Source organism: Leuresthes tenuis, unplaced genomic scaffold (assembly GCF_036924035.1).
Source record: "Leuresthes tenuis unplaced genomic scaffold, fLeuTen1.0.hap1 SCAF_176, whole genome shotgun sequence".
Lineage (NCBI taxonomy): Eukaryota > Metazoa > Chordata > Actinopteri > Atheriniformes > Atherinopsidae > Leuresthes > Leuresthes tenuis.
Window position 1 is genome coordinate 37,220 of NW_027325530.1, and position 27,457 is coordinate 64,676.

Genomic DNA, 27,457 nt, shown 5'->3' on the forward strand with positions numbered 1-27,457 from the left:
TGGTTGGATATTCTAACCTTTTCTTAACTTCTTTTTACATATTTTGGTTGGACGTTCACACCTTCTTGTAGCCGAACACTTCCACTCCTGCTTTTGATGATGTATGGTTGGGCATTCACACCTTTTTTTTGCCCATTTTTCAGGAATTATGGGTGGACATTCACACCTTGCAGCTGAACACCTCCTATCCCACTTATGCTCATGTGCGGTTTGATTTTCGAAAAGTTTCTTTCATGTTTTCTAGCAATTATTGATGGACATGTAGACCTTCTTGCAGCTGAACACCTCCGCTCCCGCTTTTGATCATACATTGTCAGGCATTCGCACCTTGTCTTACCCACTTTTTACAAACTTTAGTCGAACAGTCACACCTTTTTGCAGCCGAACACCACCTCTCCCGCTTTTGATGATGTATGGTCCAGCATTCTTACCTTTTCTAACACATTCTTCAGCAATTATGGTCGGACTTTCACACCTTCTTGTAGCCGAACAACTCCGCTCCCGCTATTGATTGTGTACAGTCGGGTATTTTAACCTTCTCTTACCCGCTTTTTACCAACTATGGTCGGACATTCACACCGTCTTACAGCGGAACACCTCTGCTCCCGCTTTTTACAAACCATGGTCGGACTGTCACATCTTCTTGTAGCCGAACACATCCGCTCCCGCTATTGATTGTGTACAGTCGGGTATTTTAACCTTTTCTTACCCGCTTTTTACCAAGTGTGGTCGGCCATTCACACCTTCGTACAGCGGAACACCACCTCTCCTGCTTTTGATGATGTATGGACCGGCATTTTTACCTTTTCTAACACATTTTTCAGCAATTATGGTTGGAGATTCACACCTACTCACAGCCGAACACCTCCGCTCCCGCATTTGATGGTGTACAGTCGGGCATACAAACCTGTTCTTACCCGCTTTTTACAAACTATGGTCGGACATTCAAACCTTCTTGTAGCCGAACACATCCACTCCTGCTTTTGATGATGTATGGTTGGGCATTCGCACCTTTTCTTACCCATTTTTCAGTAATTATGGGTGGATATTCACACCTTCTTGCAGCGGAACACCTCCTCTCCCGCTTATGATTATGTGCGGTTTGATATTCGAAAATTTTCTTTCATGTTTTATAGCAATTATTGATGGACATTCATACCTTCTTGAAGCCGAACACATCCACTCCTGCTTTTGATGATGTATGGTTGGGCATTCGAACCTACTTGTTGCCCGTTTTTCATTAATTATGGGTGGACATTCACACCTTGTCGCAGCCAAACACCTCCGCTCCCTGTTTTGATCATGTATGTTTTGACATTCGCACCTTTTCTCACCTGCTTTTTACTATTGTCGGCCAATCACAGCTTCCTCTCCACCATACTTGTATGGTAGGAAATTCTCACCCACTCTCATCCGAAGACCTCTCCTCCCGCTTTTGTTAATATTTAGTCGGGCATTCGAACCTTTTCTTACCCACTTTTACAAATTATGGTCGAACATTCACACCTACTTGGAGCTGAATACTTCCGCTCCACCTTTTAGTGATGTATAGTTGGCATTTGCACCTTTTGTTACCCTCTTTTTATACTGATTGCTGAAGATTAAGTTGTTCTTTCTCAAACTACAATTTTTTTTTAATTGTTGAAACTTGATTTGAAGTGGATAAATAAGGAGGACAAACAGTTTTAAGTCACGCTGATAGAAGAAATTAATTTTATAACAAAATCTGTATTTCGTCATATGTCGAGAGATGCTTATTGCTGAAGAAGTTCTTTCACATTCTACAAAGTACGTTGTTTATCGTTGAAACTTGATTAGACATGAATAAATATGAAGGACAAAGCAGTCTTAACTTGGTTTGAGTTAATTAATTCGTTTTATAGGAGAATCCGAATTCGTGCTTATTTTCGGATTCCTGAAGAATGAGTCTGGTTCTTTCTCATAATACAAAGTTTGTTGTTTATTGTTGAAACTTCATCAGAAGCGAAGAAATAAATGAATGCCTATCAACAAATGTGGGATCTAAACTCTACTGCTTCCTCTAAAATAATTTCTTTTCTCAATTCAGAAATGTGTGTGTGTAAGTCACAACACCCGTGACACCAAAACGGCTTTCTTTTCTCTACACTCTGCACTATGAGCACACACACCAAATCAGAAAGGCTTTTTTCTCTCTTTTCTACATTATGGACTGTGGGGACACAAAACCGCTCTCTCTTTTTTTTTTTGATTGTGTGCCAGGGCGTTGTCTCACGTATTAGATTATGCTTAAGATACGAATGGGTTTATCAGTCACATCAGAATCCATACATACTGATCCTCCCGTAATAAAATGGTCGGATCTTATCAAACACACTTTGTTTCTTGTGACAATCAAGTCAGCGAAACAGCGTATACACGTCAAGACACTGAATCAAGTTTGCCACAAGAACTCATAAGTTTGGCAGTATTGCTCTGCCGTCAGCAATCATACACCCATTTTATTTTCGTGAGACGTGCAGGCACCTGTTCATCTACTGTTCTATCACTATGAATTAGTTTATCTATTATCAATAAGGATACTTCTACAACTACTATCAAAGTATGTCCAGACTTCTTATGTTGTCAGTTGCTATATATGAATAAGTGGATAGCTACTGACAAGCATTAAGCATGTCACACAGCCCAAACATATAACATTTCAGGACACACCACACAGTTAACAACCACAGTGAAGTGTCAAAGCCCAAACATTCAACAGGACACTTACACAACACATTCAAATCAAACAGTCAGACAACATACAAGAACATATACCCCAGCCGGCATTGCTCCCTGCCTATTTTCCTACAGCTCACTATGTGTGCGCACACCTTTATTCACAAACTCTTCAACTTATACTCTTTTACCGAAGCTGCTACAGCTCGATTGGCCGAATACCCTTAGATCCTATTTCGGTGAATTTGACATCTGCCTTACATGTAACAGATTAGCGGTTTAGCAGTTTTAATTTAGTTTGAGTGAAGGAATTCATTTTATAGCAAAATCCGAAATCGTGAAGCACTCATGAAAGTAAGCTTATTCTCGGATTCCTGAAACTTTAGATTTGCTCTTTCTTTTACTGCAAAGTACAACGTTGTTTTTTTTGTTTAAATCTTTCTAGACATGGTAAATATGAACGACAAAGCAGTTTTGACATAGTTTGAGTGAAGGAATTCATTTTATAGATAAAATCCCAAGAGTCTGCAGAGAAAAGAGAGTGAATGCGAAGTAGACTTTAACACGGCTATGGGAGCGGGCCGAGTGTCGGCTAACCGGGAGAATTGCTTGAAAGAAACGCGACACCGAATGAGCGGTCAGAACAAAGCCTCAATACGGGATTCTCGTGGTGTTTTTGTTGCTGCCTTGTCTTTTGCATAGAGTAAAAGAAAAGGCAGCCATCGAATAGGGCCCGATTGTTCCTACTTGGTCAGCCGAGGAGCAAGGGGGGGGGGGCAAGCGTCTCAACCAAGCAAAGCTCACCATGGGGAAGGTGGCTATACCAACTAGCCTGATGCCCTGCTCCCGCAGTGACGGATAATCGTACTCTGGTTTCTCTTCATAACATACAAGTCTTTCGCCTTTTACTAAAGACTTCCGTGGAGAGCAGCACTAATGAGTTGTTTCTATTATATTACCGGGAGTTGTGTAAGTGTCCTGTTGAATGTTACATGTTTGGGCTTTGACACGCTTCACTGTGGTTGTTAACTGTGTGGTGTGTCCTGAAATGTTATATGTTTGGGCTGTGTGACATGCTTAATGCTTGTCAGTAGCTACCCACTTATTCATATACAGCAACTGACTACGTAAGAAGTCCGGACATACTTTGATAGAGTAGTTGTAGAAGTATCCTTATTGATAATAGATAAACTAATTCATAGTGATAGAACAGTAGATGAACAGGTGCCTGCACATGTCTCACGAAAATAAAATGGATGTATGATTGCTGACGGCAGAGCAATACTGCCAAACTTATGAGTTCTTTTGGCAAACTTGATTCAGTGTCTTGACGTGTATACGCTGTTTCGCTGACTTGATTGTCACAAGAAACAAAGTGTGTTTGATAAGATCCGACCATTTTATTACGGGATGATCAGTATGTATGGATTCTGATGTGACTGATAAACCCATTCGTATCTTAAGCACAATCTAATACGTGAGACAACGCCCTGGCACACGATAAAAAAAAAAAGAGAGAGCGGTTTTGTGTCCCCACAGTCCATAATGTAGAAAAGAGAGAAAAAAGCCTTTCTGATTTGGTGTGTGTGCTCATAGTGCAGAGTGTAGAGAAAAGAAAGCCGTTTTGGTGTCACGGGTGTTGTGACTTACACACACACATTTCTAAATTGAGAAAGGAAATTATTTTAGAGGAAGCACTAGAGTTTAGATCCCACATTTGTTGATAGGCATTCATTTATTTCTTCACTTCTGATAAAAATGATAAGACTGACCTAAAGAATTGGAGGCCCATCACACTTTTAAACTTTGACTGTAAACTTTTTAGCAAGGTTTTAACGACACGGATGTCCTCTGTTTTAGAGGAGGTAATTCACCCAGACCAGGCTTGTGTCATCTCAGAGAGACAACTCACCGACAGCCTCGTACTGATTCGAGACATCATTGATTACGCTAGAGACAGAAACACCCGGCTTGTCATCTTAAATTTAGACTTTGAAAAAGCTTTTGATCGGGTCTCGCGTCAATATCTCTTTCAGGTGTTGCAGCCATCGAATAGGGCCCGATTGTTCCTACTTGGTGAGATTTGCTTGGTTGAGACGCTTGCTCCCCCCCCCTTGCTCCTCGGCTGACCAAGTAGGAACAATCGGGCCCTATTCGATGGCTGCCTTGTCTTTTACTCTGTGCAAAAGACAAGGCAGCCACAAACACCACGGGAACACCGTATTGAGGCTTTGTTCTGACCACTCATTCGGTGTCGCGTTTCTTTCAAGCAATTCTCCCGGTTAGCCCACACTCAGCTCGCTCCCAGAGCTGTGTTAAAGTCTACTTCGCATTCACTCTCTTTTCTCAGCAGATTAAAAGAAAGTTTCATCTTGGGCTCCCTGAAACTTCCATCCTGCATCGCTGTTTGCTTTTTCACAAGAGCAGAGAAGAGCGCACCGTTCCCAGCGGCACTGCAGTACTGGGTCGATGCTTGGAGTGAACGGAGCAAGCTTCTTTTTCAACTCCTATTCTTAAAAATCCATTTAATATGTAGTCCTCGTATAGAGGACATATTAAACTGATAAGAACAGATACTACACTTGATCTTAGCCAAAAGGCCGAGAAGCGATAACTGTCCACTGTTTCAGGTCCGAGGGCCCTTGCTGGCACAATGCGCACTTGTAGCAGTGTTCTTTTTATGGCCATAGGTGGCCAGAGTGTCACGTTGCACCTCCGCCCACCCGCTGCACTGAGCACTCTTCAGCCCTTTTAAATCGTATAACTTTGCACTCCCGCATGCTCCAGCAAGCACCATTCAAGCAACAACTTTGCACTCCAGCTTCGAACATCGGCACAATCGCAACAAGTAAGGCGACTCTACTCAGAGAAGTAACTCTGCACAGTAACAAAATTTATTTTGCACAGACAGAAAGGGCTTCACCCGCAAAGGTAAAGCCTGCCAAAAATAGAAACAACTCATTAGTGCTGCTCTCCACGAAAGTCTTTAGTAAAAGGCGAAAGACTTGTATGTTATGAAGAGAAACCAGAGTACGATTATCCGTCACTGCGGGAGCAGGGCATCAGGCTAGTTGCCATAGCCACCTTCCCCATGGTGAGCGTTGCTTGGTTGAAACGCTTGCCCCTGTGCAATCGACAAGGCAGCAACAAAAACACCACGGGAACACCGTATTGAGGCTTTGTTCTGACCGCTCATTCGGTGTCGCGTTTCTTTCAAGCAATTCTCCCGGTTAGCCCACACTCGGCTCGCTCCCAGAGCCGTGTTAAAGTCTACTTCGCATTCACTCTCTTTTCTCAGCAGACTCTTGGGATTTTATCTATAAAATGAATTCCTTCACTCAAACTATGTTAAAACTGCTTTGTCCTTCATATTTACCATGTCTAGAAAGATTTAATAAAAAAAAAAACAACGTTGTACTTTGCAGTAAAAGAAAGAGCAAATCTAAAGTTTCAGGAATCCGAGAATAAGCTTACTTTCATGAGTTCTTCACAATTTCGGATTTTGCGATAAAATGAATTCCTTCACTCGAACTAAATTAAAACTGCTAAACCGCTAATCTGTTACATGTAAGGCAGATGTCAAATTCACCGAAATAGGATCTAAGGGTATTCGGCCAATCGAGCTGTAGCAGCTTTGGTAAAAGAGTATAAGTTGAAGAGTTTGTGAATAAAGGTGTGCGCACACATAGTGAGCTGTAGGAAAATAGGCAGGGAGCAATGCCGGCTGGGGTATATGTTCTTGTATGTTGTCTGACTGTTTGATTTGAATGTGTTGTGTAAGTGTCCTGTTGAATGTTACATGTTTGGGCTTTGACACTTCACTGTGGTTGTTAACTGTGTGGTGTGTCCTGAAATGTTATATGTTTGGGCTGTGTGACATGCTTAATGCTTGTCAGTAGCTACCCACTTATTCATATATATAACAACTGACAACATAAGAAGTCTGGACATACTTTGATAGTAGTTGTAGAAGTATCCTTATTGATAATAGATAAACTAATTCATAGTGATAGAACAGTAGATGAACAGGTGCCTGCACATGTCTCACGAAAATAAAATGGGTGTATGATTGCTGACGGCAGAGCAATACTGCCAAACTTATGAGTTCTTGTGGCAAACTTGATTCAGTGTCTTGACGTGTATACGCTGTTTCGCTGACTTGATTGTCACAAGAAACAAAGTGTGTTTGATAAGATCCGACCATTTTATTACGGGAGGATCAGTATGTATGGATTCTGATGTGACTGATAAACCCATTCGTATCGTAAGCATAATCTAATACGTGAGACAACGCCCTGGCACACAATCAAAAAAAAAAAGAGAGAGCGGTTTTGTGTCCCCACAGTCCATAATGTAGAAAAGAGAGAAAAAAGCCTTTCTGATTTGGTGTGTGTGCTCACAGTGCAGAGTGTAGAGAAAAGAGAGAAAAGAAAGCCATTTTGGTGTCACGGGTGTTGTGACTTACACACACACATTTCTGAATTGAGAAAGGAAATTATTTTAGAGGAAGCACTAGAGTTTAGATCCCACATTTGTTGATACGCATTCATTTATTTCTTCACTTCTGATGAAGTTTCAACAATAAACAACAAACTTTGTATTATGAGAAAGAACCAGACTCATTCTTCAGGAATCCGAAAATAAGCTCTATTTTACGAGTTATGCACGAATTCGGATTCTCCTATAAAACGAATTCCTTAACTCTAACCAAGTTAAGACTGCTTTGTCCTTCATATTTATTCATGTCTAATCAAGTTTCAACGATAAACAACGTTGTACTTTGTAGAATGAGAAAGAACTTCTTCAGCAATAAGCATCTCTCGACATATGACGAAATACAGATTTTGCTATAAAATTAATTCCTTCTATCAGCCTGACTTAAAACTGTTTGTCCTCCTTATTTATCCACTTCAAATCAAGTTTCAACAATTAAAAAAATGTTGTAGTTTGAGAAAAAACAACTTAATCTTAAGCAATCAGTAGGGTAAGAAAGGGTAAGAAAAGGTGCCAAATGCCAACCATACATCACTAAAAGGTGGAGCGGAAGTATTCGGCTGCAAGTAGGTGCGAATGCCTGACAATGTATGATCAAAAGAGGGAGCGGGGGTTTTCGGCTGCAAGGTCTGAATGTCCAACCATAATTTGTAAAAACCGGGGAAGAAAAGGCTCGAAAGCCCGACTATACACCATCAAAAGCGGGAGCGGAGGTGTTCGGCTGCAAGTAGGTGTGAATGTTCGACCACAATTTGTAAAAAGCGGGTAAGAAAAGGTTCGAATGCCCGACTATATATTAACCAAAGCAGGAGGAGAGGTCTTCGGATAAGAGTGGGTGAGAATTTACAACCATAATCTATAAAATGCGGTGAAAAAAAAGGTGTGAATACCCCATAGAACACTAAAAGGTAGAGCGGAAGTGTTCGGCTGCAAGAAGGTGTGAATGTCCATCAATAATTGCTAGAAAACATGGAAGAGAATTTTCGAATATCAAACCGCACATGATCATAAGCGGGAGAGGAGGTGTTCAAATGCAAGAAGGTGTGAATGTCCACCCATAATTACTGCAAAATGGGTAAGAAAAGGTACGAATGCCCAACCATACATGATCCTAACAGGGAGCGGAGGTGTTTGGCTGCGACAAGGTGTGTATGTCCACCCATAATTAATGAAAAGCGGGCAACAAGTAGGTTTGAATAACCATCATCAAAAGCAGGAGTGGATGTGTTCGGCTACAAGAAGGTTTGAATGTCTGATCATAGTTTGTAAAAAGCGGGTAAGAAAAGGTTCGAATGCCCGAACATACACCATCAAAGGAGGGAGCGGAGGTGTTCCGCTGTAAGAAGGTGTGAATGTCCAACCATAATTGGCAAAAAGCAGGTAAGAAAAGGTTAAAATACCCTATTGTACACAATCAATAGCGGGAGCAGAGTTGTTCCGCTACTAAAAGGTGTGAAAGTCCGACCATGAATTGTAAAAAGCGGGTAAGAAAAGGTGCGAATGCCCGACAATGTATGATCAAAAGAGGGAGCGGAGGTTTTCGGCTGAAAGAAGGTCTGAATGTCCATCCATAATTTGTAAAAATCGGGGAAGAAAAGGCTCGAAAGCCCGACTATACACCATCAACAGCTGGAGCGGAGGTGTTCAGCTGCAAGAAGGTCTGAATGTCCATCAATAATTGCTAGAAAACATGGAAGAGAATTTTCGAATATCAAACCGCACATGATCATAAGCGGGAGAGGAGGTGTTAAAATGCAAAAAGGTGTGAATGTCCACCCATAATTACTGCAAAATGGGTAAGAAAAGGTACGAATGCCCAACCATACATCATCAAAAGCAGGAGTGGATGTGTTCGGCTACAAGAAGGTTTTAATGTCCGACCATAGTTTGTAAAAAGCGGGTAAGAAAAGGTTCGAAAGCCCGAACATACACCATCAAAAGAGGGAGCGGAGGTGTTCCACTGTAAGAAGGTGTGAATGTCTGACCATAGTTGGTAAAAAGCGGGTAAGAAAAGGTGAAAATACCCGACTGTACACAATCAATAGCGGGAGCGGAGTTGTTCGGCTACTAAAAGGTGTGAAAGTCCGACCCTGGTTTGTAAAAAGCGGGTAAGAGAAGGTGCGAATGCCCGACAATGTATGATCAAAAGAGGGAGCGGAGGTTTTCGGCTGCAAGAAGGTCTGAATGTCCAACCATAATTTTGTAAAAACCGGGGAAGAAAAGGCTCGAAAGCCCGACTATACATCATCAAAAGCGGGAGCGGAGGTGTTCAGCTGCAAGGAGGTCTGAATGTCCATCAATAATTGCTAGAAAACATGAAAGAAAATTTTCGAATATCAAACTGCACATGATCATAAGCGGGAGAGGAGGTGTTCAGCTGCAAGAAGGTGTGAATGTCTACCCATAATTACTGAAAAATGGGTAAGAAAAGGTTCGAATGCCCGAATATACATCATCAAAAGCGGAAGCGGAGGTGTTCGGCTGCAAGAAGGTGTGAACGTCCGACCAAAGTTTGTAAAAAGCAGTGAAGAAAAGTTTCGAATATCCAACCAAACATAATCAAAAGCGGGAGCAGAGCTGTTCGACTGCAAGTAGGTGTGAATGTCAGATCATAATTTGCAAAAAGCTGATGAGAAAGGGTGAGAATGCCCGACTATACACCATCAAATGCGGGAGCGGAAGTGTTCGGCTGTGAGTAGGTGTGAATGTCAAACCATAATTGCTGAAAAATGTGTTAGAAAAGACTAGAATGCCGGACCATACATCATCAAAAGCGGGAAAAGTGGTGTTCGGCTGCAAGTAGGTGTGAATGTCCAGCCATAATTACTCACAAACCGGTAAGAAAAGGTAGTATTGCCAGACCATACATTATCAAAACAGGGAGCGGAGGTGGTTCAGCTGCAAGGTTTGAATGTCTGACTAAAGTTTATAAAAAGCGGGTAAGACAAGGCTCCCACATTTGATAGTGTATAGTCGGGCATTCTCACCCTTTCTCATCAGCTTTTTGCAAATTATGATCTGATATTCACACCTACTTGCAGTCGAACATCTCTGCTCCCGCTTTTGATTATGTTTGGTTGGATATTCGAACATTTTCTTAATGCTTTTTACAAACTTTGGTCGGACGTTCACACCGTCTTGCAGCCGAACACCTCCGCTTCCGCTTTTGATGGTATATAGTCGGGCATTCGAGCCTTTTCTTACCCACCTTTTACTTACTATGGTTGGACATTCAAACCTTCTTGTAGCCGAACACATCCGCTCCTGCTTTTGATGATGTATGATTTGGCATTCGCACCTTTTCTTACCCATTTTTCAGTAATTATTGGTCGGACATTCAGACCTTCTTGCAGCTGAACACCTCCTCTCCCACTTATGATTATGTGTGGTTTGATTTTCGAAAATTTTCTTTCATGTTTTCTAGCAATTATTGATGGACATTTAGACCTTCTTGCAGCTGAACACCACCTCTCCCGATTTTGATTATGTATGGACCGGCATTTTTACCTTTTCTAACACATTTTTCAGAAATTATGGTTGGAGATTCACACCTACTCATAGCCGAACAACTCCGCTACCGCATTTGATGGTGTATAGTCGGGCATTCTCACCCTTTCTCATCAGCTTTTTGCAAATTATGATCTGACATTCACACCTACTTCCAGTCGAACACCTCCGCTCCCGCTTTTGATTATGTTTGGTTAGATATTCGAACCTTTTCTTAACTGCTTTTTACAAACTTTGGTCGGACGTTCACAATATCTTGCAGCCGAACACCTCCGCTTCCGCTTTTGATAGTGTATATTCGGAAATACGAACCTTTTCTTACCCGCTTTTTACAAACCAAGGTCGGACTTTCACACCTTCTCTCAGCTGAACAACTCCGCTCCCTCTTTTGATTGTGTACAGTCGGGTAATTTAACCTTTTCTTACCCGCTTTTTACCATCTATGGTCGGACATTCACACCGTCTTACAGCGGAACACCTCCGCTCCCTCTTTTGATGATGTATGGTTAGGCATTCGCACCTTTTCTTACCCATTTTTCAGTAATTATGGGTAGACATTCACACCTTCTTGCAGCTGAACACCTCCTCTCCCGCTTATGATCATGTGCAGTTTGATATTCGAAAATTTTCTTTCATGTTTTCTAGCAATTATTGATGGACATTCAGACCGTCTTGCAGCTGAACACCTCCGCTCCCACTTTTGATGGTGTATAGTCGGGCTTTCGAGCCTGTTCTTCCCTGGTTTTTACAAATTATGGTTGGACATTCAGACCTTCTTGCAGCCGAAAACCTCCACTCCCTCTTTTGATCATACATTGTCGGGCATTCGCACCTTTTCTTACCCGCTTTTTACAAACCATGGTCGGACTTTCACACCTTTTAGTAGCCGAACAACTCCGCTCCCGCTATTGATTGTGTACAGTCGGGTATTTTAACCTTTTCTTACCCGCTTTTTACCAACTATGGTTGGACATTCACACCTTCTTACAGCAGAACACCTCCGCTCCCTGTTTTGATTATGTATGGTTTGACATTCGCACCTTCTCTCACCCGCCTTTTACTATGGTCGGCCATTCACAGCTTCCTCTCCACCATACTTGTATGGTGGGATATTCACACCCACTTGCATCCGAAGACCTCCGCCCCCACTTTTGTTGATATTTAGTCGGTCATTCGCACCTTACCCGCTTTTGGCAAACTATGGCCTTCTTGCAGCCAAACACCTCTGATCTCGCTTTTGATGATGTAAAATTGGGCATTCAGACCTTGCTTCACCTGCTTTTCACCAAATATAGTCGGACATTCACACCCACTTGCATCCGAAGACCTCCGCCCCAAATTTTGTTGATATTTAGTCGGACATTCGCACCTTACCCGCTTTTGGCAAACTATGGCCTTCTTGCAGCCAAACACCTCTGATCTCGCTTTTGATGATGTAAGGTTGGGCATTCAGACCTTGCTTCACCTGCTTTTCACCAAATATAGTCGGACATTCACACCTTCTTGCAGCCGAACACTTCCGCTCCACCTTTTAGTGTTCTATCACACCTTTTTTTCACCGCATTTTATACATTATGGTTGGAAATTTTCAACCACTCTCATCCGAAGACCTCTCCTCCCGCTTTTGTTAATATATTTGAACTTTAGTCGGACATTCAAACCTTCTTGCAGCTGAACCACCTCCGCTCCCTGTTTTGATCATATATGGTCTGGCAATACTACCTTTTCTTACCCGTTTGTGAGTAATTATGGCTGGACATTCACACCTACTTGCAGCCGAACACAACCTCTCTCGCATTTGATGATGTATGGACCGGCATTCTTACCTTTTCTAACACATTTTTCAGCAATTATGGTCGGAGATTCACACCTACTCACAGCCGAACAACTCCGCTCCCGCATTTGATGGTGTATAGTCGGGCATTCTCACCCTTTCTCATCAGCTTTTTGCAAATTATGATCTGACATTCACATCTACTTGCAGTCGAACAGCTCTGCTCCCGCTTTTGATTATGTATGGTTGGATATTCGAACCTTTTCTTAACTGCTTTTTACAAACTTTGGTTGGACGTTCACACCTTCTTGTAGCCGAACACATGCACTCCTTCTTTTGATGATGTATGGTTGGGCATTCGCACCTTTTTTTTACCCATTTTTCAGGTATTATGGGTGGACATTCACACCTTCTTGCAGCTGAACACCTCCTCTCCCACTTATGATCATGTGTGGTTTGATTTTCGAAAATTTTCTTTCATGTTTTCTAGCAATTATTGATGGACATTTAGACCTTCTTGCAGCTGAACACCACCTCTCCCGATTTTGATGATGTATGGACCGGCATTTTTACCTTTTCTAACACATTTTTCAGCAATTATGGTTGGAGATTCACACCTACTCACAGCCGAATAACTCCGCTACCGCATTTGATGGTGTATAGTCGGGCATTCTCACCCTTTCTCATCAGCTTTTTGCAAATTATGATCTGACATTCACACCTACTTCCAGTCGAACAGCTCTGCTCCCGCTTTTGATTATATTTGGTTAGATATTCGAACCTTTTCTTAACTGCTTTTTACAAACTTTGGTCGGACGTTCACAATATCTTGCAGCCGAACACCTCCGCTTCCGCTTTTGATGGTGTATATTCGGGCATACGAACCTTTTCTTACCCGCTTTTTACAAACCAAGGTCGGACTTTCACACCTTCTCTTAGCTGAACAACTCCGCTCCCTCTTTTGATTGTGTACAGTCGGGTAATTTAACCTTTTCTTACCCGCTTTTTACCATCTATGGTCGGACATTCACACCGTCTTACAGCGGAACACCTCCGCTCCCTCTTTTGATGATGTATGGTTAGACATTCGCACCTTTTCTTACCCATTTTTCAGTAATTATGGGTAGACATTCACACCTTCCAGCAGCTGAACACCTCCTCTCCCGCTTATGATCATGTGCAGTTTGATATTCGAAAATTTTCTTTCATGTTTTCTAGCAATTATTGATGGACATTCAGACCGTCTTGCAGCTGAACTCCTCCGCTCCCACTTTTGATGGTGTATAGTCGGGCTTTTAAGCCTTTTCTTCCCCGGTTTTTACAAATTATGGTTGGACATTCAGACCTTCTTGCAGCCGAAAACCTCCACTCCCTCTTTTGATCATACATTGTCGGGCATTCGCACCTTTTCTTACCCGCTTTTTACAAACCATGGTCGGACTTTCACACCTTTTAGTAGCCGAACAACTCCGCTCCCGCTATTGATTGTGTACAGTCGGGTATTTTAACCTTTTCTTACCCGCTTTTTACCAACTATGGTTGGACATTCACACCTTCTTACAGCAGAACACCTCCGCTCCCTGTTTTGATTATGTATGGTTTGACATTCGCACCTTCTCTCACCCGCCTTTTACTATGGTCGGCCATTCACAGCTTCCTCTCCACCATACTTGTATGGTGGGATATTCACACCCACTTGCATCCGAAGACCTCCGCCCCCACTTTTGTTGATATTTAGTCGGTCATTCGCACCTTACCCGCTTTTGGCAAACTATGGCCTTCTTGCTGCCAAACACCTCTGATCTCGCTTTTGATGATGTAAGGTTGGGCATTCAGACCTTGCTTCACCTGCTTTTCACCAAATATAGTCGGACATTCACACCTTCTTGCAGCCGAACACTTCCGCTTTTAGTGTTCTATGAGGCATTCACATATTTTTTTTCACCGTATTTTATAGATTATGGTTGGAAATTCTCACCCACTCTCATCCGAAGACCTCTCCTCCCGCTTTTGTTAATATATAGTCGGGCATTCGAACCTTTTCTTATCCGCTTTTTACAAATTATGGTCGAACATTCACACCTACTTGCAGCTGAATACTTCCGCTCCACCTTTTAGGTATGTATGGTTGGCATTTGCACCTCTTTTTATACTGATTGCTGAAGATTAAGTTGTTCTTTCTCAAACTACAAATTTTTTTTAATTGTTGAAACTTGATTTGAAGTGGATAAATAAGGAGGACAAACAGTTTTAAGTCAGGCTGATAGAAGGAATTAATTTTATAGCAAAATCTGTATTTCGTCATATGTCGAGAGATGCTTATTGCTGAAGAAGTTCTTTCTCATTCTACAAAGTACAACGTTGTTTATCGTTGAAACTTGATTAGACATGAATAAATATGAAGGACAAAGCAGTCTTAACTTGGTTTGAGTTAATGAATTCGTTTTATAGGAGAATCCGAATTCGTGCATAACTCATAAAATAGAGCTTATTTTCGGATTCCTGAAGAATGAGTCTGGTTCTTTCTCATAATACAAAGTTTGTTGTTGAAACTTCATCAGAAGTGAAGAAATAAATGAATGCCTATCAACAAATGTGGGATCTAAACTCTAGTGCTTCCTCTAAAATAATTTCCTTTCTCAATTTAGAAATGTGTGTGTGTAAGTCACAACACCCGTGACACCAAAACGGCTTTCTTTTCTCTACACTCTGCACTATGAGCACACACACCAAATCAGAAAGGCTTTTTTCTCTCTTTTCTACATTATGGCACAAAACCGCTCTCTCTCTTTTTTTTTTTTTATCGTGTGCCAGGGCGTTGTCTCACGTATTAGATTATGCTTAAGATACGAATGGGTTTATCAGTCACATCAGAATCCATACATGCTGATCCTCCCGTAATAAAATGGTCGGATCTTATCAAACACACTTTGTTTCTTGTGACAATCAAGTCAGCGAAACAGCGTATACACGTGAAGACACTGAATCAAGTTTGCCACAAGAACTCATAAGTTTGGCAGTATTGCTCTGCCGTCAGCAATCATACACCCATTTTATTTTCGTGAGACATGTGCAAGCACCTGTTCATCTACTGTTCTATCACTATGAATTAGTGATCTATTATCAATAAGGATACTTCTACAACTACTATCAAAGTATGTCCGGACTTCTTATGTTGTCAGTTGCTATATATGAATAAGTGGGTAGCTACTGACAAGCATTAAGCATGTCACACAGCCCAAACATATAACATTTCAGGACACACCACACAGTTAACAACCACAGTGAAGCGTGTCAAAGCCCAAACATGTAACATTCAACAGGACACTTACACAACTCCCGGTAATATAATAGAAACAACTCATTAGTGCTGCTCTCCACGGAAGTCTTTAGTAAAAGGCGAAAGACTTGTATGTTATGAAGAGAAACCAGAGTACGATTATCCGTCACTGCGGGAGCAGGGCATCAGGCTAGTTGGTATAGCCACCTTCCCCATGGTGAGCTTTGCTTGGTTGAGACGCTTGCCCCCCCCCCCCCCCCCCCCCTTGCTCCTCGGCTGACCAAGTAGGAACAATCGGGCCCTATTCGATGGCTGCCTTGTCTTTTACTCTATGCAAAAGACAAGGCAGCAACAAAAACACCACGAGAATCCCGTATTGAGGCTTTGTTCTGACCGCTCATTCGGTGTCGCGTTTCTTTCAAGCAATTCTCCCGGTTAGCCGACACTCGGCTCGCTCCCATAGCCGTGTTAAAGTCTACTTCGCATTCACTCTCTTTTCTCTGCAGACTCTTGGGATTTTATCTATAAAATGAATTCCTTCACTCAAACTATGTTAAAACTGCTTTGTCGTTCATATTTACCATGTCTAGAAAGATTTAAACAAAAAAAACAACGTTGTACTTTGCAGTAAAAGAAAGAGCAAATCTAAAGTTTCAGGAATCCGAGAATAAGCTTACTTTCATGAGTGCTTCACGATTTCGGATTTTGCTATAAAATGAATTCCTTCACTCAAACTAAATTAAAACTGCTAAACCGCTAATCTGTTACATGTAAGGCAGATGTCAAATTCACCGAAATAGGATCTAAGGGTATTCGGCCAATCGAGCTGTAGCAGCTTCGGTAAAAGAGTATAAGTTGAAGAGTTTGTGAATAAAGGTGTGCGCACACATAGTGAGCTGTAGGAAAATAGGCAGGGAGCAATGCCGGCTGGGGTATATGTTCTTGTATGTTGTCTGACTGTTTGATTTGAATGTGTTGTGTAAGTGTCCTGTTGAATGTTTGGGCTTTGACACTTCACTGTGGTTGTTAACTGTGTGGTGTGTCCTGAAATGTTATATGTTTGGGCTGTGTGACATGCTTAATGCTTGTCAGTAGCTACCCACTTATTCATATATAGCAACTGACAACATAAGAAGTCTGGACATACTTTGATAGTAGTTGTAGAAGTATCCTTATTGATAATAGATAAACTAATTCATAGTGATAGAACAGTAGATGAACAGGTGCCTGCACGTCTCACGAAAATAAAATGGGTGTATGATTGCTGACGGCAGAGCAATACTGCCAAACTTATGTTTAAATAAGAGAAAGGGTTAGGGTTAATAGAAAAGGTTAAGTTGTAGAAGCGGTCAGCATTTTAACAGCTTCAAAGACCGGTCCCTGTAAGGTAAAGATGGGAAAATAATTAGATGTGTGGGGTGGGGTATTGTTCGACCCCCAGGTTTGAGGGCCAATGGGTGGACAGGGGAGGTGTTTCGAGTAAAGGATAAAAACCCTGAGACAGTCAGTGTGTAGAGAACGACTTTGGGGTGAAAGATAGCTGATTCAAGATGCCGAGGACAAGAAGCAGAGTGAGTGTAGAGGATAAATCTACGCAGGCCCCGGAGAGGACGTGTGCTCTGCGGTCTCTCATTTGTGAGACTCCGGTAACGATAATTGAAGATCAGCCCTTGGTACCTAATGCTCCCAAGAAAAGGATGGTGTTTCTGTGCAGAACGCAGCAACCGCCGCCCGTGTCTCTACGGGAAGAATGGTCACTGGAGCCTTATGGACTGCGGGGAAGATGGGGCTATGTGTTCATGTATGAAACAGGTGACCTCTGTCTGTATCAGCTTGACGAGGGTGGTGAGAAGCCGGGACCTCTGACCACTGTGGGTATGCTAACTTCCAACGACTGGGGAGTGTTGAAACTAGCGATACCGCGTCATAGAGAAGGAGGCATGGGCTCGGCTGAGGAGGTGTTAACAGTGAAAGAAGAACCCGAAGAAATCCCGGCAACGTCTGCAGCCAAACGGCCGAGACTGGAGAGTCCGAGACTGAGGAATCCTCTGGATGATGCTGAGCTGGCCAAAACAAGGATGGTTTTCACTGCTGTGTGGCAATCGAAAACAGGCGTTACAGGCCGTTGGTTCTTCCGTGCAAGCCACCGGAAATCTAATGAGAATGAAGACGGGGATCTTTTTGTTCTTGAGTGCTATAACTCTGACTGTGGTGTGTTTAGGACGCTGTTAGCAATACCTCATGCAGCCTGGGTGGAGAAGATGAATGATATAGCGGATCGAGTTTCCACGCTGTTCCGCAGTTGCCAGAACTGGGGTGAGATTCTAGCAGTCAAGAAAACCCTGGCTGTGTAGACCTCCCTCCGCTGAGAACCCTCCTCCTCAACCTCAATAACCACACCCCCTTCAGGTTTATAAGGACACACTCCAGCACAGGTCATACACCGATCAACACGAGGAACAGGATGAGAACTAGCGTCCAGAAGACATACAGGGAGTCCTTCTTCAACATCCACATCACCGCAGTTTGGATCACCAGACAGCGACAGATACTACCTGGAGCCGTATCACCCTCCTTCACCAGCGACTTCGTCTGAGTCTTTCTTCTCCTCCAACTCCTCCTCTTCTCTCGAGATCGAGTTCTCAAACTCGGCGCCTGATGACCGCTGCTTAACGCTCTACCCGATAGGATCCACCGTGGCCGTAACAACGGAGGAAGCTAAATCTAACGAAATGGAGGACTCTCAGCTTCCACCAGGCCAGGGGTCCCCTGCACACACTCAGGATGCCGGAGGAGAGGGTGAGGACGAGTTTGATGGATGGGTCCCCTCAGGTTTCATCAAAGTTGTGAAAACTGCAGTGATACACCTCTTGAACGAGACCATCAAAAAATTTATGATTGAATCATGCTACGGGTGTAGTGTCGATCACCCTAGTTTAGGCCAACATCAGTGCAAGGATGTCCTCGAGGACGACTTTTTTCATGACCATTACTACACTCTGATGCGGAGACTTTATAATCAACGATTCGTTGCTTCCATTCAACATCTTCTAACTGCGCGTAACATTTGTGAAGATGATGCCAGAGTCAGGGCTGTGGCAGAAGCTTACTTGTACGAACTAACTCTGGTGAAACAAATCAACACTTCTATACACGATATGTACGAGCAGTTGATTGGAGATGATGTAAAGAAATTGCAGCAGCTTCAAACCATGACAAAGTTCTGGGAGGGTTAAAAGAGGGGTGTTACATTCCTTCTTTCCATCAGCCGGATGTGTTTAGACTAATATTGTATTCGTGTGATGTTTTTATAACATTTAACTTTTCTTAAATCCTATATTACTAGCATTCCTGCTTTTTGTGATCATTTGTATGTGTGTGTGTGTGTGTGTGTATTATTACACATTAGAGAAAAAATAAAAGGTTGAAATATACTTGCGTTTTGTGTTTTCTGTCATTACAAGCCAGAGTTTGTATAAGGTGAGATGGCTGAAACGAGATTAATGAAAAAGGTTTTCTACGATCCTATCCACCCTGGTAGTTTTGGGGGAGTAGAGAGGTTGCGTAAAGCTGTACAGGACGAAACGGGTAAGAAAGTCGCGTGCGAAAAAGTGCAAGACTTCTTATCAGAGCAAGATGCATATACTCTACATAAACCTGCAAGAATACATTTTCCGAGAAACAGAGTTTTTGTCACCAGCCCCTTAAAACAATTCCAAGCAGATCTCTGCGACATGCAGGCCTTGGCTGAGTACAATGACGGGTATAATTATCTATTAACCGTCATTGACGTGTTTTCAAAAAAGGCTTACGTTCGCACTATGAAGAGAAAAACAGCCGCAGAGGTCGTAAAGGCTTTTGAATCTGTTTTTAGAGAAAGCGAGACCCCTAAAAAACTTCAAACTGATGCCGGGAAAGAATTTTTTAACAAAAAATTTAAGGCATTATTAGAGAACCACAGAGTTGTGCATTTTGCTACTCCGAGCGAGGTAAAGGCATCTGTGATTGAGAGGTTTAACCGCACGTTAAAAACCAGGATGTGGAGATATTTTACTGCTAATAACACACGTCGATACGTCGACGTCCTGCAGGATCTCGTGGAAAGTTACAACCACAGTTACCACACGAGCATCAAAATGAAGCCTGTAGAAGTGACTCTAGAAAACACCTTTAAAGTTTTTCAGAACCTGTACGGCTCTGCACGCGATCGATGCTGCAAGGACTCAAGGATAAAGTTTAAAAAAGGAGATCTTGTAAGAATATCTAAACTGCGAGGTGTGTTTGACAAGAAATATGAACAAAGTTTTACAGACGAAGTGTTTACAGTGACCGAGCAGCTTGCACGATCTCCCCCTGTGTACAAACTCAAAGATTTTGATGGAGAAGCTATTGAAGGTTCATTTTACGCGGAGGAGATTCAAAAAGTTAAACTGAATAAAGACAAGATGTATCAAGTGGAGAAGATATTAAAACGACGCAACATCAGGGGTGTAAAACAGGTTTTTGTCCTTTGGAAAAACTGGCCTGAGAAATTCAACAGCTGGGTCAGAGCCAGTGACCTTCACGAGGTATAAAGGGGGCCATCGCTACTCCTAGCCCGCTACATTACACCATGAACCGAACGGTGGAGGATGAGGGGTTTTATATCACCCTGCCCTCCAACGCTAGTCTCAACGTCTTTAAGAATAATACCAGTTCCAGTTTCCGCGTGGATTTAGCCCAGCATATCGATTTGGAAGGTTCGTGGCAGGTTGCCTTGACGGAGATTTCTTATCCGTACACATGGCATAACGCCCCCAAGGACCAGGCTTTTTTTGAATGGAGGAAAGCGGGGCTGGAAAATTTCTACCGCCACAATATAGGATGGGGACATTTCAAGGATTTGAATCAGCTCAAAGCCGAGATTGAGGGTCACCTTAGAAAAATAGGTTCTGATATTTATTTAGTCGTGAACACGGTGGAAAATAGACTCGTGTATCAGGCAGGTGGCCAGTACCACCTGCGTTTTTATCCACCACTGAGCTACATGCTAGGTGTGGAGCCTGGCAAATGGATCGTGTTTGATAAAAGGAGTGCCCCTTACCCGATGGATTTAAAAGCAGGTTTCTACCAGCTTTACTGTTACAGCGATGTGGTTGCTCCTCAGATAGTCGGCGATGCTTATGCCCCGCTCTTGCGAACAGCTAGAGTAGAGGGTAAGTTTGGCGATATAATTACGCATACTTTTAACCCGGTCAACTATCTACCTGTAGCAAAGAGGCATATTGAAAACATCCACATAGAGATTAAAACGGATCAAAACACTCCGGTAAATTTTACTTATGGGAAAACCGTTGTGAGACTACACTTCCGACCCGTGATATCACAACGCGTAATGAAATGATGGTCATTCACTCTAATATCACAGAGAGAGTAAGAGGTAATATATATATATATATAAAAATGGGTTGATCACAGACTCATTAGTCACTATCAAACAAACGTTCAGTCAGAGGTCACCTCAGTGTCTGTGTCTGTGTCAGGAGGAGGACGACAAAACAAAGCAACATGGTTCAGATAAACATGAGGGATGATCCTCACCGCTTTGTAAACTATTACCAGAACCAGGTCGGAGGTACCCTGCCTGGTTTTTATGGAGCACCTGTAATGTACGGTCGTGGAATAGGTTCTATATTTTCAAAATTATTTCGCTTCGTAGCCCCCCTTGTTAAAAAAGGTTTTGCTATAGCTAAGCCTCATCTGAAAACAGCAGCTACAAACATTGCCTCAGATGTCATAGGCAAAACCATGAGAAGGATCTCTGGTCCTGCAGAGACGGGAGGACAAGAAGGATCGGGTATCATGGTTCTGTCACGAAGACCAAGAAAGCGGCCGCCGGGTGAACGTGTGAGGAGGTCACAAATAGTGAGGCCGCTCAAAAGAAAGAAGTCAGTTGGAAGGATCAAGCCTAAAGGGAGGAAGTCTGCACGGAGCAGGGATATATTCCACTGAATCATAAATAGAGAGAGAAAGAGAGTGAAACATGGCTCTTTTGCATCACAAATCCCCTGAGTGCACCCTGGCAGAACTGGACTTATTTTCAGTCCCTATGACCCAGCTTTCTATCGAGGATAAGATCTACACGGAAATTATGCCTCTATCCGCTATTACTGAGAATGGTCCGATTGAGTTTTTTATACCGGGAGATTGTGAAAAGTATCTGGATCTCAACGATACCTTGTTACATCTACGCGTGAAGATCACCAATGCAGACGGCACAAACTTGGCGAACGACGCACCTGTGGGTCTCATCAATTATCCTCTCAATACACTATTCAGTCAATGCGATGTTACTCTGGGTGATAGATTAATTTCACAGTCTAGTGCCACCCACCCATATAGAGCTATGATCGAGACTCTGCTAAACTTTTCTGAAGACACGTTAAAGAGTCAGTTCAGCGCTGGTCTTTATTGTAAAGACACAGCCGGCGCCATAGACTCTATAGTAACCAATAATGGGCCAAACAGAGGGCTAAACCAGAGGGCTCTCTGTACAGCTAATTCCAGAGAAGTACACCTATTGGGCCCCCTCCATGGGGATATCTTTTTCTGCGAAAGGCTCCTGCTGAACTCTGTGGATATGAGAGTTAAACTAACCAGAGCCAGTGAGGCCTTCTATCTCATGGGAACCAGAGACTCGACTTACCGATTAATGATATTAGGAGCCTCTCTTTTTATCAAAAAAGTTTCCGTCTCCCCCGCTGTTCGTTTAGGCCACACATCGGCCTTAATGAGAGGAAACGCTCTCTACCCACTGTCACGAGTGAATGTAAAAACATACTCCATCCCTGAAAATTCGAGGATATGCAATCAGGAGAATCTCTTTTTGGGAGCGATGCCTAAATATATTGTTTTAGGTATGGTGCACCACGAGGCATTCACGGGAAGAAGGGACTTGTCACCCTTCAACTTTAAACATATGGATATAGAGTATCTAGCTCTTTGTCAGGATGGTAAACAAGTTCCCGCCAAGGCGTTCCAGCCTCAGTTCAACCAAGGCATTTCAGTCCGGGAATTTTACAATTTGTTCACAGCGACAGGTCGTCATTTAAAAGATCTCCCTCTGAGTATCACACGTGAAGAATTTAACAACGGTTACTCGCTGTTTATCTTTAATCTCAATCCTGGTGAGGATAGCGACGCCTTGTCACCTGTTTCTAATGGGAATTTAAGACTGGAGGCGAGGTTTAGAGTTCCGCTACCTCACACCACAACCCTCATTGTCTACGCATGTTACGATTCCATTTTGGAGATCAACTCAAGAAGACAGGTGCTGGTGGACTATTATTAAAAGAGTAAGCATGAATAACCACCAACTGGAGAGCCTGTTGCACCATCTACTGGGTGACCTATTTTGTGGCGTGTGGGCTAGTGACCAACTCCCCTTGCTCACACAAACGTTTACAAAGCCGGCTTACTTCATTGTGAACACACATCCTTCTCACATGCCTGGGGAGCATTGGCTAGCTCTGACTCTGGAGGAGAACGGTCAAGCCACCTTTTTCGACTCTTACGGGCTACCGCCAGATTTTTCTCACTACCCCTCAGACATTGTGTCATTTCTGAAAGACCGATCCCTGAAGATAACGTACCATAATCGCCAACTTCAGAACACCTTGTCCACCGTGTGCGGTCAGCAGTGCGTTTATTACCTCTGCCACCGGGCGTGCGGAATGTCTCTGCAGCAAGTATTATCCTCCTACAGTGACGATGTTCTTAAAAATGATGTGATGGTATCTAACTTTGTGAAAAAATATCAGAGATGCATCAGAAAGCACAGTGCTACCTCATTTCATCACGGAGCCTGTTCTTTACAGATGTTCAAAGAGTGCTATAAATTGTGAATGCATGAAAGTGATGACTCTGTAGACTCTGAAAATTGGAATCAATAAAAATTTTTTATTGAGAACAAATGACGGTATCATTTTATTCATTTCTTACAGAAATTTATGGTGAAAAGGTAACCCAGCGCGGAGGTTTTATCTTTTTATGCAGACTATGTTCATCTACAGCCTCGTCTCGCTCACCATGTCCAGATCTTAAAAAATGTGGGGAGAGGGTTATCTTCTTCTTCGGTTTTACAGATGGTATTTTCTCTATTCCGCTCGACTCTGTTTTGAGACGACGATATTGTTCACGGGCTTGCGGATTATTCACAGAGGATAAAGGTATGTTCAGTTCATTCAGAACATTGAGAAAACTTGTCCAGCCTGCTGGTTGCATGGTTTGGGCTTTTCTTTTAAAAGGGAGCAGAAGGTTTTTAAGTAAATCAACCAAATGTGATCCTCTCACAACCTGCCCCTGATAAACAAATTCTCCTCTGGTGGTCCAGCCATTTCTCTCAGATAATTTCCTCAAGATGTATTCACCATTTGTGCGATCGCGCTTTGGAAGGATTTTTAATACCTCACTCGCCGTTGCATCCAATTCTAGCTGATCGGGCTCGTGAACACGATCCGTCTCACGGGAATCTGATTCAGGTATTGGATCATTAAGATTGTTTCGCTGAAGAGTCACAGTCATCCGCGGCTCCTCCATCTGACCTTGCTTGATTAGGGTGAGGTATCTTTGCAGCAGGGCGTCGTATTTCTTAATTTTTTCATAAGAGGTCATTCCTGACTCGTCGAGTATCGCTCTCATTTTACTATCCAAATCATCCTCCGCCGTCTGTCTGATAGAAGTCTCTGACTGACTCAAGTGTTTGAACTGATGAGGTGAGATGAGAAACATCTTTTGTGCTGTCCTGAGCGACATCTTATCTTCTAACGATTCCGGCCACTAGATCCCCAATTACGGGTGCAAGAGCCGTTAGGATGGGGAGAATAAACCCTCCTCCTTGACTTTTGAGAGCCAGCTGCTTACGTTTTAAACCGGTTCTCTTATCAGCCAGCAGTCTGATAACTTTCTTTTGCTTTTTCAAACTCCGATACTGGGGAGGGGATAGCTTAATGTTACCCTTTAAAATATTCAGAGCAATCTCACACAAAGCTTTAAGAAAGTCGGGTGAACAATGGCCGAGAATGTCCTTACGTTTCTGAGGTGTGGCGTGGTACAGAGCTCGGAGTAACGGAGCATTCCTTTTTATACGGGCTGACATGATAAATTACTATGCTTTCGGAACATAGACAACTGGCCACTGACTAGGAAGTAAACCCGTTCTCAGTCTGTATTGTTCTGGGCATGAGTGGGTCAGGTCGACGATTAAATACCCGTGCGGCTCTCTGGTGGCGTCCTCAAAGCTCTCCAGAAAAATAGCTTTCTCTGAGGGGAAGATTTGACGGGCTAGTATATTCACCTGCAATCTATCTCTGGGATTCTTAAACAGCACCAGGTAGTTACTGTTCAGGCTGATGGTGCGACTGTATTTCCCTTGATGAAATACATTTTGAGTCAACATCATGACACTCATATTTCTGTGATGTCTGTACTGAGTGAAAATTTTTACCACTTCAGGATGGTCTGAAGCCTGAAAAATGACATCGTCCAGAATAACCAAGTGCTTACGATCAGGAGGGAACAGATTTTCATCTTCAAAAGAATGAGGCAATCCTTCCACAAATTTGATGTTTTTATTCAACCGCTGCAGTTCAGCATACAGTGGTTGGAAAGAGGTATAAATCCAAACAATATTATCCGGTACAACATCCATCACATGGTTACACTTTTTTAAAACACTTTTAACAAAAAATGATTTTCCACATCCGCTGGGCCCCACAATCAGACATGAAAAAGGAGTCTTTAGTCTGGGGTCAAAATCAATCTCCTTCATATCAGAAAATTGCGGCATTTTTATTTATTTTTTTTTTCCCTCTCTTAACCACCTTAATACCTTAATAACCGAAAGGCAGAGTTGTACCGTCAGGAAAAAGGCGTCTCTTGTCATACACCACCCGGAACTTTTTCTGGAATGTCACATTTTTTAACAGAAACCCCTTTTTATCTCTTCTGATGGTACGCTGAGGGGTCTCGATCACTGTTTCTCTGGAGTCAGCCAAGTATCCCTCCACTAACTCTTTGACGCTGTCAAAGTTGACCTTCTCGCTGCATTCATGCGTCTTAGTGATGCCTTTAACGCGCATCGATACTTTTTTCTGATTTCTGGTCTGGTAGGCGTAACTCTTGGGTCCTGCTGCAACAAATTCCTGAATTGTGTCACCTCCCAGCTCGTCGGTCAAATCCCCCAGATAGTTTCCCAGTTTCAGTGGAGTCTCACCTTTTTTCACCACATAGATCAGACTGTCTGTGTCTATGTAGAGAATTTTGTCCTGCATTACTTCCAGACAGCTGTACAGTTTTAAACGTGCATATGCGGTGGTAAATGCTGCAATGAATACATTGTTTACCTTGTTGGGTGGAGCGATGCACCGTTTGTTGTAAGTCCACTGCAACATGCACATGTCAGGGTTTAGAAAGTGGAAGTAGGCTATCTTGTATTTACCCGAGAACATGAAATTAAAAAATTCATTCGGGTCTGTGACGATGGTGGTCTGATGGAGGTCGCTTCTCTGCGCAAATTTCCCCCAGAAACTGTTCAGACACAGTTTAGCCACCTGTCTTTTAGCAGGGTTCACCTCTATTTTGCTGGTATCCAACTGAATACCTTGATGGAGTTTGTAATCTCTGACGTACCTCTGCTTACTCTCCTCATCAACTGCGTCTGCGGGATATCCTGAAGCCTCTTGTTTACCCTTAAGAAATGTGTGTATGTAGTCTACAAAGATTGAGCTACTGGTCCTGTCAAAGTGCCACACCTCAGTGATTTTAGCAAGGCGATAACCAAGCTTTAACGCCTTGCTAAACTCCACACTCACCCACACACCTGTTAGTGCTCTCTCCTCATCGCTGTGGCTGCACGCACCTGCCTGGTTATTCATTTCAGCACAGGTGCGACAGAGAGTGAATACAAGTTTTCCGTGAGATGACTTGTAAGGTAAAACTGGGAAAAACAGCCCACGCGGAGGATAAACAACAGCTCTTATGAAACCAAAGTAGCTGTCAGGGTCATCAAAATCTCTGCAGATGATTCTGGGATGGCCGAGAGGGTAAGGAAAGCTGCAATTTACATAGGGGTAAAGAGATGTAAAGTCAGCGTAGTGCACAGTTTCATCTACCCCCGCACTGTACCTCAACCTGAGTGCGCAGGTCCGACCACCGTACAGTGCCTGTCTTGGAGAGAGAGGTTCAGGGGCGTTAAAGCTCTTGAGAAATTCAATCACCTCCGGATGGGACTTTTTCATCTCAGTCCACTCGTGCTCCCACATGATATGCAGACGAAGACCGTACACTGACTGAAGTTCTCTCTCTCTCTCATGGGTCTCTGCATAGAACTTTTCAAACGGCTCCTTCCTCAGCGGACATGTGTCTTGAGGCTGATAGCAGATGGGGCAGCCGTGAAAGAAACAGCCGTAAAACTCAAAAGCTACCCTCACACCGTCAATTTCCGCATACCCATCTACGTGATAAGGACCGATTCCTTTTTCCCCTGTGTTTAACGCATGGCTAATCTCAATCCCTCTGCTAAACGCTAACCACTCCAGCCACTGGATGGATGCGTTTGAGAAGGTCTTACTCTGCTGACTGTAATCAACGGGTGAAGGTATGGCCAGGGTTTTAGGCTGCAGAAAGTTGGCGGTAAAAACCTTCATACAGGCCGACGCGATCGTGAT

At 43.0% G+C, this 27,457-nt stretch overlaps 4 non-coding genes across 4 annotated transcripts; 1 reads left to right on the top strand and 3 right to left on the bottom strand.

Annotated features, from left to right (window-relative positions):
* The first annotated feature begins 3,561 nt into the window (after positions 1-3,561).
* On the top strand, positions 3,562-3,677 carry LOC140287910 (U5 spliceosomal RNA). Its single transcript, XR_011911856.1, has one exon. It is a non-coding gene; the product is annotated as a U5 spliceosomal RNA (small nuclear RNA).
* Positions 3,678-5,125: 1,448 nt separating this feature from the next.
* Positions 5,126-5,309, bottom strand: LOC140287907 (U2 spliceosomal RNA). The gene has a single exon (XR_011911854.1). It is a non-coding gene; the product is annotated as a U2 spliceosomal RNA (small nuclear RNA).
* Positions 5,310-5,617: 308 nt separating this feature from the next.
* LOC140287915 (U5 spliceosomal RNA) lies at positions 5,618-5,731 on the bottom strand. The gene has a single exon (XR_011911861.1). It is a non-coding gene; the product is annotated as a U5 spliceosomal RNA (small nuclear RNA).
* A 10,062-nt stretch (positions 5,732-15,793) lies between these two features.
* On the bottom strand, positions 15,794-15,909 carry LOC140287911 (U5 spliceosomal RNA). The gene has a single exon (XR_011911857.1). It is a non-coding gene; the product is annotated as a U5 spliceosomal RNA (small nuclear RNA).
* Between the last annotated feature and the right edge of the window lie 11,548 nt (positions 15,910-27,457).